General features: G+C 34.5%; 1 protein-coding gene across 1 annotated transcript in view; it reads right to left on the bottom strand.

Annotated features, from left to right (window-relative positions):
• FOXP2 (forkhead box P2) overlaps positions 1-13,190 on the bottom strand; it is a 673,273-nt gene that overhangs the window by 581,295 nt on the left and 78,788 nt on the right. The window contains exon 3 of the mRNA XM_018046611.1: positions 7,438-7,582. The gene's annotated coding sequence lies outside the window, so the exon portion shown is untranslated. The remainder of the gene's footprint in view (positions 1-7,437; positions 7,583-13,190) is intronic.

The following is a 13,190-nucleotide window of genomic DNA, read 5'->3' as shown; positions in this document are numbered from 1 at the left end:
ATCTTTAAGAGAAAATATACCTTCAAACTATACATTTTTTCCCCAAGGCCACTATGTTGCTCTCATACTGTTCTATTGGGCTATAATCAAAATGAAGCATTTAAGTGATAATTGCATGGGTAGAATCATCACCTCCACAAAACTATTAATAGATCAAAGATACTCCCACTAAGCTCAGCTGGTAAAGAAACCACCTGCAATGCAGGAGACCCTGGTTCGATTCCTGGGTTGGGAATATCCCCTGAAGAAGGGATAAGCTACCCACTCCAGTAGTCTTGGGGTTCCCTGGTGGCTCAGCTGGTAAAGAGCCGGCCTGCAATGCAGGAGACCTGGGTTTGATCCCAGGGTTGGGAAAATTCCCTAAAGGAGGGCATGGCAACCCACTCCAGTATCCTGGCCTGGAGAATCTCCATGGACAGAGGAGTCTGGTGGGCTGCAGTCCATGGGGTCACAAAGAGTTGGGACATGACTGAGCGAATAAGCACAGCATGGCACATACCCACTAAAAAACAGTCATTCATCCCAGGAATATTCAATCCCTTTTTTCAGATATCACTTTGCATCATTAGCTTGGAAGTAGACTCAAAAGGGTAATTAATCCTTCAAATGGATTTGGAGATTACCATCTATTTTGTGTTTAATAAGTTTTGTCTTTACTATCTTAAAATAGAAGAGAGATACAGGACTACAACAGTTTTAACTAGTTTGCCTTTTTAAAAAAATAATAAGCACTTAAAACCAAGAGGTCAGGCTTTTGTGATAAGGTACATAGCTGGATGAGTTTTAGCCTTGCATTTAAGCATTCTGTTTCTTTGTTACAATCCTCCTTTGAGGGTCTGAGAGCAATCCATTCATTAAGATTCTAGGGAGTCATTCGGCAGTCACAAGACACATTCAGGTGGGTTACTTTCTTAAGACATTAACAACTGCTTTTGCAAAAAAGCTTACATCTTGTAAGAGAACATGGATATTACACCTCATTTTGTTGAATTACTATCTTACAAAGATTCAAATCAGTTAGGAAGACAGCTGTACAAAGCTGCCCTAAGAAACTGGTGCTTTGTTATCTAATGAAAACTAAATCCCATGAATATCACTTTTTCAGGAAGATTCAACTCCTCCTTTGTATTTTTTTTCTTGTTAAGACTGATATGTCTCTTTTCAGACATTTAATAAATAAATTATCTTGTTTTCCATATTCCTATATAGCCTCTCAAATTGACCAAAGCAAATCTTTTTGAACCCCCCCAAAAATGTAGGATATATATCCTATATATCATCCTCTTATATATCATTGAAAGAGAAAAAAATTCCTCTATTACCTGCTGGTAATTTGTAAAAGAAACATAAACATTCTTTAGATCTTCTTTTAAGAATTTATAAATATTCCAGGTAGGTTAATATAAAGTTACAGAAATACTAGGCCACAAAGAAATAATAACTTTTTAAGTATTTCCATGCGGTGATAGAAACCATATTTCCTGAATTATGGAACTACATTCTTTCCAGAATAATTATCTGCTTCAGAATTTAATAAATAGAATAAATCACTATGTATTGTACACTGCTATACATAGAGACAGAGATGGAGACATATATAAACACATACATACATGAAAATATACACACACACTTATATTTAACAAATATTTCTACATGCATAGAAAAGGTAAGAGAGATCTCTACTATTAAGTGCCTATTCTGTGCCAGGTATTTTTAAAGTTTGATCATTCAATCTTCACAAAACCCTATATGAAAATCATTTTTTTCACATATAAAACTTACCAAGATCAATATAAAAAAATACATGGCTGAACAAACCCAGGTGTGTCAAATCCAAAACTGATCTTTCTTCCACGGTATGCTTAAAGTAAGTTTTATGTGAATTTTAAGTATTGTGTGGTATCACTTTAACATAGAAAAAAATTCATTCTGGCATTATGAAGAAACATAGCTGGTTTTTCAAACAAAATCTGATTTTATTCCCAAAATTTCAATATGGCAAAGGAAAAGTTGTTACAAAGATAATTCTTGGTTGAATATGTTAAAAATGTAATTCCCTGGTAATCTGGGTTTTGGCCAAGACAAATTAAAATCAAAGATATTTTACAAATGCCAAGTTTTCAGGGAAACAAAAAAAAAATGCAATAGCAACAGATGCATTCTCCCTAGACATTTGTGTTGAGCCTAGCCATATCCAAAGTTTGAAGAAAAGGGGGATTTTTAAATTTCAGTTTTATGAATAATAAATTCCTGGTTTCTGTTAATATCAACTAGTTAAATAAGATTATACTCACTCCTTCAAACATTAAATATTAGAATATACTGAGAATGAAAGAAAAATAAGGAGGAAAAAGAGGAAAGGAGGAAGAAAAATGAAAGGCAAGAAAAAATGTTAGAGACTAGCAAAAAAAAATAAACATATCTGGTACTTTTTAAACTGAAACTGCATTTGAAATTTTCTATTCAAAGAGAGAATACAAAGTGCATCTGTTTTTCATTTCTTTTACAACATGGAACATTAAAATTAACAAATTAAAATCCCACTTAAGTGTCTCAGGAGGATGGACCACTGCATAAAATGCATTAAATTTTAAGAAGCTACCAAAAACTCAGTAAACATCATTTCTTTACTACAGAATGGGTTTTGGGTATATGAGTTTGGGGTAAAAAAAAAATATGTTTTTTTTTAATTCAAAACTAAACTATCTATCTTAAGACAAGTTTATTCTACATAAGTTGTCATAATAAGTTACTAAATATATGCAAGCACAGAGGTCTTCCTATATGGATATTAGCACTTTCCCCAAGTAAAACACACGCCAGCAGACCTTCCCAACCCAGGAATTGAACCAGGGTCTCATGCATTGCAGGCAGATTCTTTACCAGCTGAGCTCTCTGGGAAGTACTTTATAATATCAGAAAATAATGATTTAAAAACCCTATCTTTTAAAAAAGCTTGCATATCCAGAGTAGACAGATCAAATATGATATTATCTCACTTTTTCTAGGAATTCTACTTAACAGAATCATTGAGCTAGCTTTCTTAATTTAAAAAAAATTATATTTGACATGCAAAAACATATCTAAAGTAAAGCCTTCATTTATTTAGAACAGTTTTACTTTTATAGAAAAATTCAACTGAAACTACAGAGTTCCCATATACGTCTTCTCTGTCTGCAAAACACAGTTTCTTCTTTTATTCAGATTTTGTAATACTGTGCTATATTTGCTACAACTGATGAACCATGTTAAAACATAGTTATGAACTTAAGTCTAGAGTTCACACTAGGGTTCACTGTTTGTGTTGTATAGTTCCACAATTATACAGCTGACAAATACATAATGCTACGTACCCATCATTAAAGAACCATACAGAACAGGTTCAACACCCTAAAGATCCCCTGTGCTCTGCCTATTCGTCCTTCTCTCTCCTCCACCCCTGGAAACCACTGAGCTTTTTACTGTCTCCACAGTTTGCCTTTTTCAGAATGTCATATAGTTGGAATCTCAGTATGTTGGCTTTACAAATGATTTAACTCACTCAGTGATATTCATTTAAGGTTTCCCATGTCTTTTTGTGGCTTAATAGGTCATTTCTTTTCATCAACTGAATTAAGAGTCCATTGTCTAGCTATATCACAGTTTGCTTATCCACTTATCTAGTAAAGGGCATTCTGTTTGCTTCTTAGTTTGGGCAATTATGAATAAAGTTTACATACACATTGTGCAAATTTTTCATGGACATGTTTTCAACTCATTTGGGTAACTACCCAGGAGTGCAATAGCTGGGCTGCATAGTAGTGAAGACTCTATGTATGCTTATCTTCATAATAAATTGCCAAATTATTTTCCAAAGAAGCTGTATTCATTCCCACCAACAACAAATCAGAGACCTTGCTGCTTGTTTCACATCCTTGGCAGCATTTGGTGATGTCAGTATTTTGAATTTCAGCCATTCTACTAGGTAAGTAGTGGTATCTTATTGTTTTAATTTACCGTTTCCTAATGAAATAAATATCAAGCATCTTTTCATATGCTTATTTGCCATCAGAATTATCTTCTTCAGTGAGATCCCTCTAAAGCTCTCTCCCACTTTTAAACTGGATTATATGTTTTCTTATTGTTGAGTTCTTTGTTTATTTTGGATACCAAGTCCCTTATCAGATAGGTGTTTTACAAATATTTTCTTCCATTGTGTGTCTTGTCTTTCAATACCCTTATCAATGTCTTTCCAAAAATAGAAGTTTTTCATTTTAATGAAGGGCAACTTATCAAACTTTTTTTTTTAATTTCATGGATTGCACTTTTGGTATTTTATCTAAAAATTCATCCCCTAGATTTTCTCCTATGTTACCTTCCAGCAGTCTTATAGTTTTACATTTTACACTTAGCTCTATGATCCCTTTTTTATTCACTTCTATACCAAGTATGTGTTTTGTATCTATTATTTTGCATAAAATTGTACAAATAGTTGTTCCGGTACCACTTCTGAAGTTACTGTCCTTTTGCAACTGAACTGCCTTCACTCATTTGTCAAAGATCAGTTGACTGTGCTTGTGTGGGTCTACTTCTAGGTTCTTTAGCGTTCGTTACAAAGATCTACTATTTTGTCAATATCATCCTGTCTTGATTGTGTTCGGTTCAGTTGCTGTCATGTCCAACTCTTTGCCTATGGACTGCAGCACACCAGGCTTCCCTGTCCATCACCAATTCCCGGAGCTTGCTCAAACTCATGTCTATTGAGTCAGTGATGCCATCCAACCATCTCATCCTCTGTTGTCCCCTTCTCCTCCTGCCTTCAATCTTTCCAGCATCAGGGTCTTTTCTTTAAACAAAGTCTTGACGTCAGGTGGTGTTAGTCTTCTGACTTTGCTGTTTGTTGTTTTTTGTTTTTTTTTTCTATTCTGGGTCTTTTGTCTTTCCCTATAAACTTAAGGACTAGTTTATCAATATTCACAAAATAACTTATAGGAATTTGACTGGGATTATGTTAAATCTATAATGTTCAAGTTAATAAGATCTGGCATTATAACCATATTGAGTATGTCTATCTATGAACATGGAATATCGCTCCATTTAGATATTTGATTTTCTTTCATCAGAATTTTGTACTTTTCCTAATATTGTTGTTGTAATCTACAATATTGTAATCATCTTTTGGATTTTCTACATAGATAATCATGTCATCTGCAAATAGACAACTGTGTTTCTTCCTCCCCAATCTGTATGTCTTTTAATTCCCTTTATTTTAATCTTACTACTTAGGATTTCCAGTATGATACTGAATAGGATGTTTAAGAGGGGACATTTTACTTTGCAGTCTTAATAGAGAAACATCTAGTTTTTCATTGATGACTTTTTATAAAGCAAATATTTATGCAACCACCAGCCTAGTGAATAAACAGAAAGTTGCTGAAACACCAGAAGGTCCTGGAACTTTCACCTAAATTTCGACCACCTACCTAGAACTTAACCATCATCTTTACTTTTGTTATAATCACTTCTTACATCCCTAAATACCAAAGTCTAGCTTTGGAACTTCATATAAAGGAAATCATACAGCATTTATTCTTTTAGATCTGGATGTTTTTAATCAACATTATCCTTAGGAGATCCAACCTCGTTACTGTTGCTATACATTATACTTTCACTGCTATAGAGCAGATCAGAATTATTTTCTGTGAATGACAATGCTTTCCAATTCTTCATGAACCTCAAACTAGTAAATGGTTCACTATCAACCCATCAAATTTAAATAATTTTTTAAAGTTTCCTCACAGTTTTTGGTTGCAAAAAAGTTTTAAGTGAAAAGCAACTGCTTTATGTCCTGAAAGCAATACTAATATTTGCAGTCTTTCTCTAAGTTGTCTATTTTAATTCAATGATGAAAAATTGTGAACTGAACTTCTAAGACTTATTTTTTATGCATCAGTTCAGTTCAGTTCAGTTCAGTTCAGTCGCTCAGTTGTGTCCGACTCTTTGCGACCCCATGAATCGCAGCACGCCAGGCCTCCCTGTCCATCACCAACTCCCGGAGTTCACCCAGACTCACGTCCATCGAGTCCGTGATGCCATCCAGCCATCTCATCCTCTGTCAGCCCCTTCTCCTCCTGCCCCCAATCCCTCCCAGCATCAGAGTCTTTTCCAGTGAGTCAACTCTTCTCATGAGGTGGCCAAACTACTGGAGTTTCAGCTTTAGCATCATTCCTTCCAAAGAAATCCCAGGGTTATCTCCTTCAGAATGGACTGGTTGGATCTCTTTGCAGTCCAAGGCACTCTCATTGTGCTAAATTTAAGATTTCTAACTCACAAGTACAGAATGTCAGGAACGGCCACAGTGTTTCCTGGCTCTATCAGACATTTCAAACAATCAGATTAAACGTGAACCTAGAAATGATGAAGGATTCTTAATGCAGACTACTTTGACAACTTTGTCAGATGCTATGTGGTTAAGAATATCACATTCAAAATCTGTAAAGACTCATATTTAAATTTTGGCAATAACTGGGAGAATTTATGATTTGGTTTTATTCAACACTAATAAGTATTCATTATCTACTGCATACTCTGGACCTTTTAAAATGAAAACAATATACTATCACTGAGTCTTTTCACTGACAAATGAAAAAGGTAATCAATTATTAAACAAAAGTCAAATTTCTGGCAGTTAAGCCATAATATCACGTATCAACTGCCTTACTGCAAGGATGATACATGAGGTAACTTTCCAGATAAAGGTGTGATGATAAGAAGTTTCTTCCCAAATAATTTTCCTAAAACAAGCCCTGCCTTTAGTCATCATTCTTTCTACCAATTTCTGAACAGCAACTGAATTCTATGTTTCTATAAAATCATTAATAGACATCTTTTAAGTTCTCCCTAACAAAACAGGAAATCAGTCTTTCCAATACACTAAACTGACAAAATTTATTTATTTTTATAGTATGGATATAAAGTCAGTCCAATTCATTTTCACCATGCAAAGTGAAAAAAGGACTTACTGTCTCTCTTACTGAAAGGTGGATTTAAACAGATATATTAATATAGTCTTATTCTCAGATATGAAGAAATATAAAAGAAAAAGAAGGAATCAAAGTTTAGAGCATAAAGGGATTATAATGGCACAAATGCACATATTAAATCAAAGGAAGTTACCTTCTTTTCATCAGAATACTCTCAAAATTCTTAACAGTTCTCTGCCAGAAGATAAAATTAAAATTAATCCATTTTGCATTGAGTGTTATTATTGTAAAGCATCACCTTATGTTAGTTAGAAAACATGAACACAAATACAGATTTAAGTTACCAACCAAAACAAATGTACATTTTGTAGAGAAAAACAAATGCAAAGAATATTGTCATCACATATTTTTCTACTAATACCTGAGCAGCCACAAAAACAGAGATAGAAAACATAGAGTACAGATGACTTACATTTGGAGGGTTAGACTTTAATTCTCTCTCCCAGGATTGAGGGGTTTTATTCTTTGTGCTTACAATGCTCCTTTCTCCAGGGTATTCTTCTACTTCCAGAATAGGTCAGGACAAAGCTTCAACAGACTTCTATTATTTGTTTGATCTAGGGGGAAATTATACTTTTAATCAATTATTACAAAATGCATCAAACTTTTTTCTTACTGTGCTGGGGGGTGGGGGTTTCTCATTATTTTCTGTTGGATCTGAAGTGAACAGAGAAAATAGGAATCGCCATTGTTGAATATTATAATAAATAAATCAAGTAGTTTAAATTAACACCACTAAAAGAAACCCACATCTATCTTCTTTTTCATTTTTATGGCTAAGCAGCATAGCTAGAGAAAATTAATATTCAAAATCCAAATGACTACAAAAGCCTGCTCAAATGTATTTTTAAAAGACTTTAACATAATTTTGAAAATCCATGAGTTTGAATGGACTGGCAGAGACGATTAGGTATCAAATATTTTTACTCATTCATTTTAATGTCTTAGGGCTAAAGAATTACAGGATGATTAGAAAAGTGTAAAGGAAAATCCATTTAAAAAAATTTTAATGGAATAATAAAAAGGATGATTTCAAGAGCATGAGACAGACCAGAAACAGACAGTAAAGAATCTGTAGGCAGGGCAAGAAATCTAGAGTATAAACTGTGAAGACAGTAAAAAGGTTGGGAACTGCTATTCTAACAGAATGCTGGTCAAATTAAAGTATATGACACAAGGACATTTTAATCTGATTTGATGTTAATTCTCTAAGGAATCTATACAATGTAAAAATGCAATACATCTTACTTTCACATGAACACAGAAACATAATGCATGATTGTTTGACCTTTGGTGGTATGAAAATTCATAACTTTAAGAGAATTAATTGTATTCTACAAACTTTATCAAACTGCAGTTTTCTAATAATGGATATTTTCTGCCTCATTAAAATGAAATATTAAGATAAATGTCTTCAACTTGTGCCATACTCTGGATCACACACTGTTGCCTTATCTTAAAGTCATTCATATTGCTTTCCATTAAATAATAGATTAGAATGTAGGGGGGACATTTAGAGAAAACCAGAAATAAAATATAGCTGGGGAAAATGTGTCTGCTAGCACTGTAAAGTCAGTTTCTGCTCAGAAATTTAAGACTATTATACTTGTGATTATTATCCCACCCCCCCAAAAAAAAACTATAGTGGCAATATAGTAAACAAATGAAGCCAATTAATAGCTATATCATAATTGCTAAATATAAAAAAACAAAATATGTGTGGGCAGACGCATTTCTTTAAGTCATCCATCTAATCACAAATTGGTACTTGTGTGAGCCTCTGCTGATTTTAACTGGTATAAGCGGTACTTGCAATCATTTACTTGGAATACCACAAAATTATTTCTAGTGAAACAAACAGAAATCTGAGTATCAAAAATTAATGTTACTGAAGGAGAAAACTCATTCAAGGCTAGAGTTTAGGATTACAGAAAACTGGTATACTTTGTTTTAGAAAGATCAACTAATCTTTGCCTAACTCAATAGTCTTACTATTAAAGGTTATCCACATACATTCTATGTGAATATTTCCATATGGCTTTTCAAACATAGGTAGTCCTACTTTAGTTTCAAGAATGCAGAAATGGTTTTGCTGTATTTTGGATCAGTGCAAGATCAATGAACATTCCTTTAGGGAAGCCTTTTGAACTGACAAAGGGTGAATGATTGACAACAGTAACAAATACTTTTTGTTGTCCTGGAATGACATGTCATTTATAGCAATACCTATGCTAATTAATGCCACACATATCTACCTGATGTGTCAGAGAAATATGCCAGACCCTTCACAGAATATAGTGTGAGTTCAACTAAAATTCCATTAAAGATATAGATATGCATTCCTTTGCTATAAAGAATTGATCTCTCTCTATATATATGTGTGTGTGTCACACATATATATATATATATAAACACACATAGAATATACTTTCTATGATAGAGAAAATTTCATTTTTATATACAGTTAACTATACCTTATCTATTCCATTGGCAAAACTGTTTACAAAAAGCAAACTCTATCTTGTTCAAACACACAATAATCTGAACCCTAAAAAAGACAGAACATAATGTACTAAAACCCTAGCTGGGGTCTCCAGAAACTACACTATCATGACACTTTGCTCTTGTTCCCAGATTCTCTCAATTCTATCAGTAGAGTATTAACAATTAGAACTATACATTAATCATTTTCATCTCCCCATTCCCTAGGATACAATTTGGTATAATGGGTACCATCGTTTTTTTTTTCATATAGAGTTAAGGTCAATAAAGACATCAAAATTATGTATCACAATTTTGTCAGTGAATTCAGTATTTACAAAGAAACAATTGCTTGTGATGGCAACTGAAACCCTTACTCATTAAATCAGATATGCTAGTAAAGAACTCATCTCACTGTCTGGAATAGAGCACTCAAAAAATGTGAACTATATAATCAGATTTAACATCCATTCCAGATTGCCTAGGATAGATGAGGTTTGTACTTAATTCAATTATTAAAAGCTAGCCCTTTTCTTTTCAAAAGTGTCTCAGTTAGATGATAACTCTCTATGTATTTCCAAAGTATAATTAATTATAATTCATCTATATGATTATTTCTTTTTATCAAGTTACTGTTTTTCATTTTCTTGTTTTCTATGATGCTGTTAACATGATAAAAGAATTTTACTAAGATTGGAATGAACAACATTCCATCCTTTTAATATCAGTACATTCACACAGATGGTCAAAGGTTTACTAAATCCTCACATCCTTGAAGCTAAACATTTCATCATCAGTATAGGAATCACCTCCTAGCTGACCAAACAAAATGTGACTTCTTAATTCTTAGATTGCTTAACTCCTCTAATTCATTTAGCTTATTTTTTCATTCCTTCCTTCTTAAAACTCTACTTTTGGCCTACACGTGCCAAGTCACTTAAGCCGTTTCCAGCTCTTTGAGACCCTATGGACCACAGCCCGCCAAGCTCTTCCATCCATGGGCTTCTCCAGGTATCAATACTGGAATGGATAGCCATGCCCTCCTCGAGAGGATCATCCCAACTCAGGGACTGAATCCACATCTCTTATGTCTCCTGCATTGGCAGTCAGGTTCTTTACCACTAGCGCCACCAGGGAAGCCTTTTCGTCCTACATGACACCCTTCTTTCCTGATTCCCCTCTTACCTCTCAGACCTCCTTTTTTCATTGTCTGTTGGTTCCTATTCTTCTTCCATCTATTTCCTTAATGTTAGTTTCCCAAGACTTCATTCTAGTCCTCTTCTTTTCCTAATCTGCACTCCAGTTCTTATAATAACCATAACTTGCTGCAAGTGATGCTATATCCAGCCTACACCTTTCTCTTGACCTGCAGATTTAAAGTTCCTACTGAATACACAATCTTGCATCCCCTCCCCTCATCCTCCAGTCTTAACTCAGAGACCAAGGAAGCAACCAACAGTTAAGGAAGAAGTGAAGTTCTACAAGAATTCACAGGCTGCAGAAGACAAGGGGGCTGGGTAGAGGAATCCAAACCCACCAGAATGAGACACAGTCCATTCCTGGTATCTCATTTGTAATCCAAGCGTGTTTCACTGTTAAAAATTGTTGCATGTTGTGGGCAGGTTTCAAGGCAAATACTACTAGAAAGAATAATATGATAAACATGAAATATATCATGAGGATCACAAACAAAATACCCAAAGATAAAAGTGTAAAGTAGCCTGTTGTTGTTCAGTCACTAAGTTGTGTCTGACTCTTTGAGACCCCATGGATTGCAGGACACCAGGCTTCCTTGTCCTTCATCACTATCTCCCAGAGTTTGGTCAAACTCATGTTCATCAAGTCAGCGATGTTAGCTAACCATCTCATCATCTGTAAAGCAGTTAATTGAAAAACAAAAGAAAGTTGTAGGGTACTGTGGCAAAGTTTCTAAAGGGGTGGCTTTTAAACACCATCAGATTACTTGCATAATCCAGCATCTGCTCCACAGGAATCCAGTATTAGCCCTGCCAAATGTAAATTTTCAAGAGAAATCAGAAAAACTGTGCATATGTGTGTGTGTGTGTGAGAGAGAGAGAGAGATAAAGAAACAGAAACAAAGAGAGATCCAATTGAAGATTTAGTAACAAACCTTGTATTTTAAAAAATAATAAATATAATAACATATGTAAGCTCTCTAAGGACTTAAAGCACTTCTTTCTGACCTCACACTAAAACTGAAGGGCTAGCCTGTGATCTAAAAGTCATGTATAACAAGGTTCCTAAAGGAAAATGTGGTCTGAATTCTGAACAACTAATACAAAATCTTTTGATATACAATCCATTTACATTTTGAGAAAAACATGCTATTTAATTTTACTGCCTAAAACATGTTGTGATTAAAATTTTCCATCTTCCCTTTGGCTCAGTTCTTTATTCCCTACTGCCTCTTAAACATCTTCACTTGAATACTCTGGTTCTGATACTTCTTCAAATTAATTATGGCTTACATGTCTTCAGAATTTTATTGGGGTGTTCAAAAAGTTCATTTAGTTCTTTCCTTAATTTGTTATGGATGGAAAAACCCAAATGAACTTTGAGGCAGACTCACTATCTCAAACCTTCTCTTTACTCAAGAACACATGAGTTTTCTTAAATATCTACCTAAATATTTATTTATTTAATTACTGATTGGATCTTCTAACAGAGAAGACTTTTTGTGCCTCTGGCGTACCCGCCACAGTTTACAGGAGAGATTCATAGAAGAGAGTACATTATCCAAGATCTCAGAGGGTGTAAGTGACAGAGATGGAACTTGAGCTCACTTTCCTTTTGAAAACACGAAAGGCCAAATTTACTTAAAATTTATATGACAAGCAAATATACACATATAATATTTAATTTGCCTAACTATATTTGAAAATAACTAACTCCCATTAAGGAAAATATAAAGAATCTGCCTGCAAAGCAGCAGATGAAGGAGACGCGGGTTCTAACCCGGGGTTGGGAAAATCCCTTGGGGAAGGCAATGGTTAAGTGACTCCAGTATTCTTCCTGGAGAATCCCATGGAGAGAGGAGCCCGGTGGATTACAGTCCAAAGGGTCACAAAGAGTTGGATATGAATGAGCAACTGAACATGAGTACAAAAATCAAAATTAGAAATAACAGTGTCTTTGTATGTTTTACCTCAGAGTATGCTATTCCATCAGAAAAATATCTACTTCTGCTTCATTGACTATGCTAAAGCCTTTGACTCTGTGGATTACAACAAACTGAGAAAAGTACTTAAAGAGAAGGGAATACATGACCACCATACCTGCTTTCTGAGAATCTGCATGCAAGTCAAGAAGCAACAATTAGAATTGGACATGGAACAACAGAGTGGTTCCAAATCAGGAAAGGAGCACGTCAAGGCTGTATATTGTCACTCTGCTTATTTAACTTATAGGCAGATTACATCAGGTGAAATGCCAACCTAGATGAAGCACAATCAAGATAGCTGGGAGAAATATCAATAACCTCAGATATGCAGATGACACCACCCTCATGGCAGAAAGCAAAAAGGAACTACAGAGCCTTTTGATGAAAATAAAAGAGGAGAGTGAAAAAGCTAACTTAAAACTCAGCACTCAAAAAACAAAGATCATGGGATCAGGTCCCATCACTTCATGGCAAATAGATGGGGAAACAATGGAAACAGTGAG

Source organism: Capra hircus, chromosome 4 (assembly GCF_001704415.2).
Source record: "Capra hircus breed San Clemente chromosome 4, ASM170441v1, whole genome shotgun sequence".
In the NCBI taxonomy this organism is placed as follows: Eukaryota; Metazoa; Chordata; class Mammalia; order Artiodactyla; family Bovidae; genus Capra; species Capra hircus.
The sequence above is the reverse complement of the archived record's forward strand: the minus strand, read 5'-3'. Positions and strand labels throughout refer to the sequence as shown.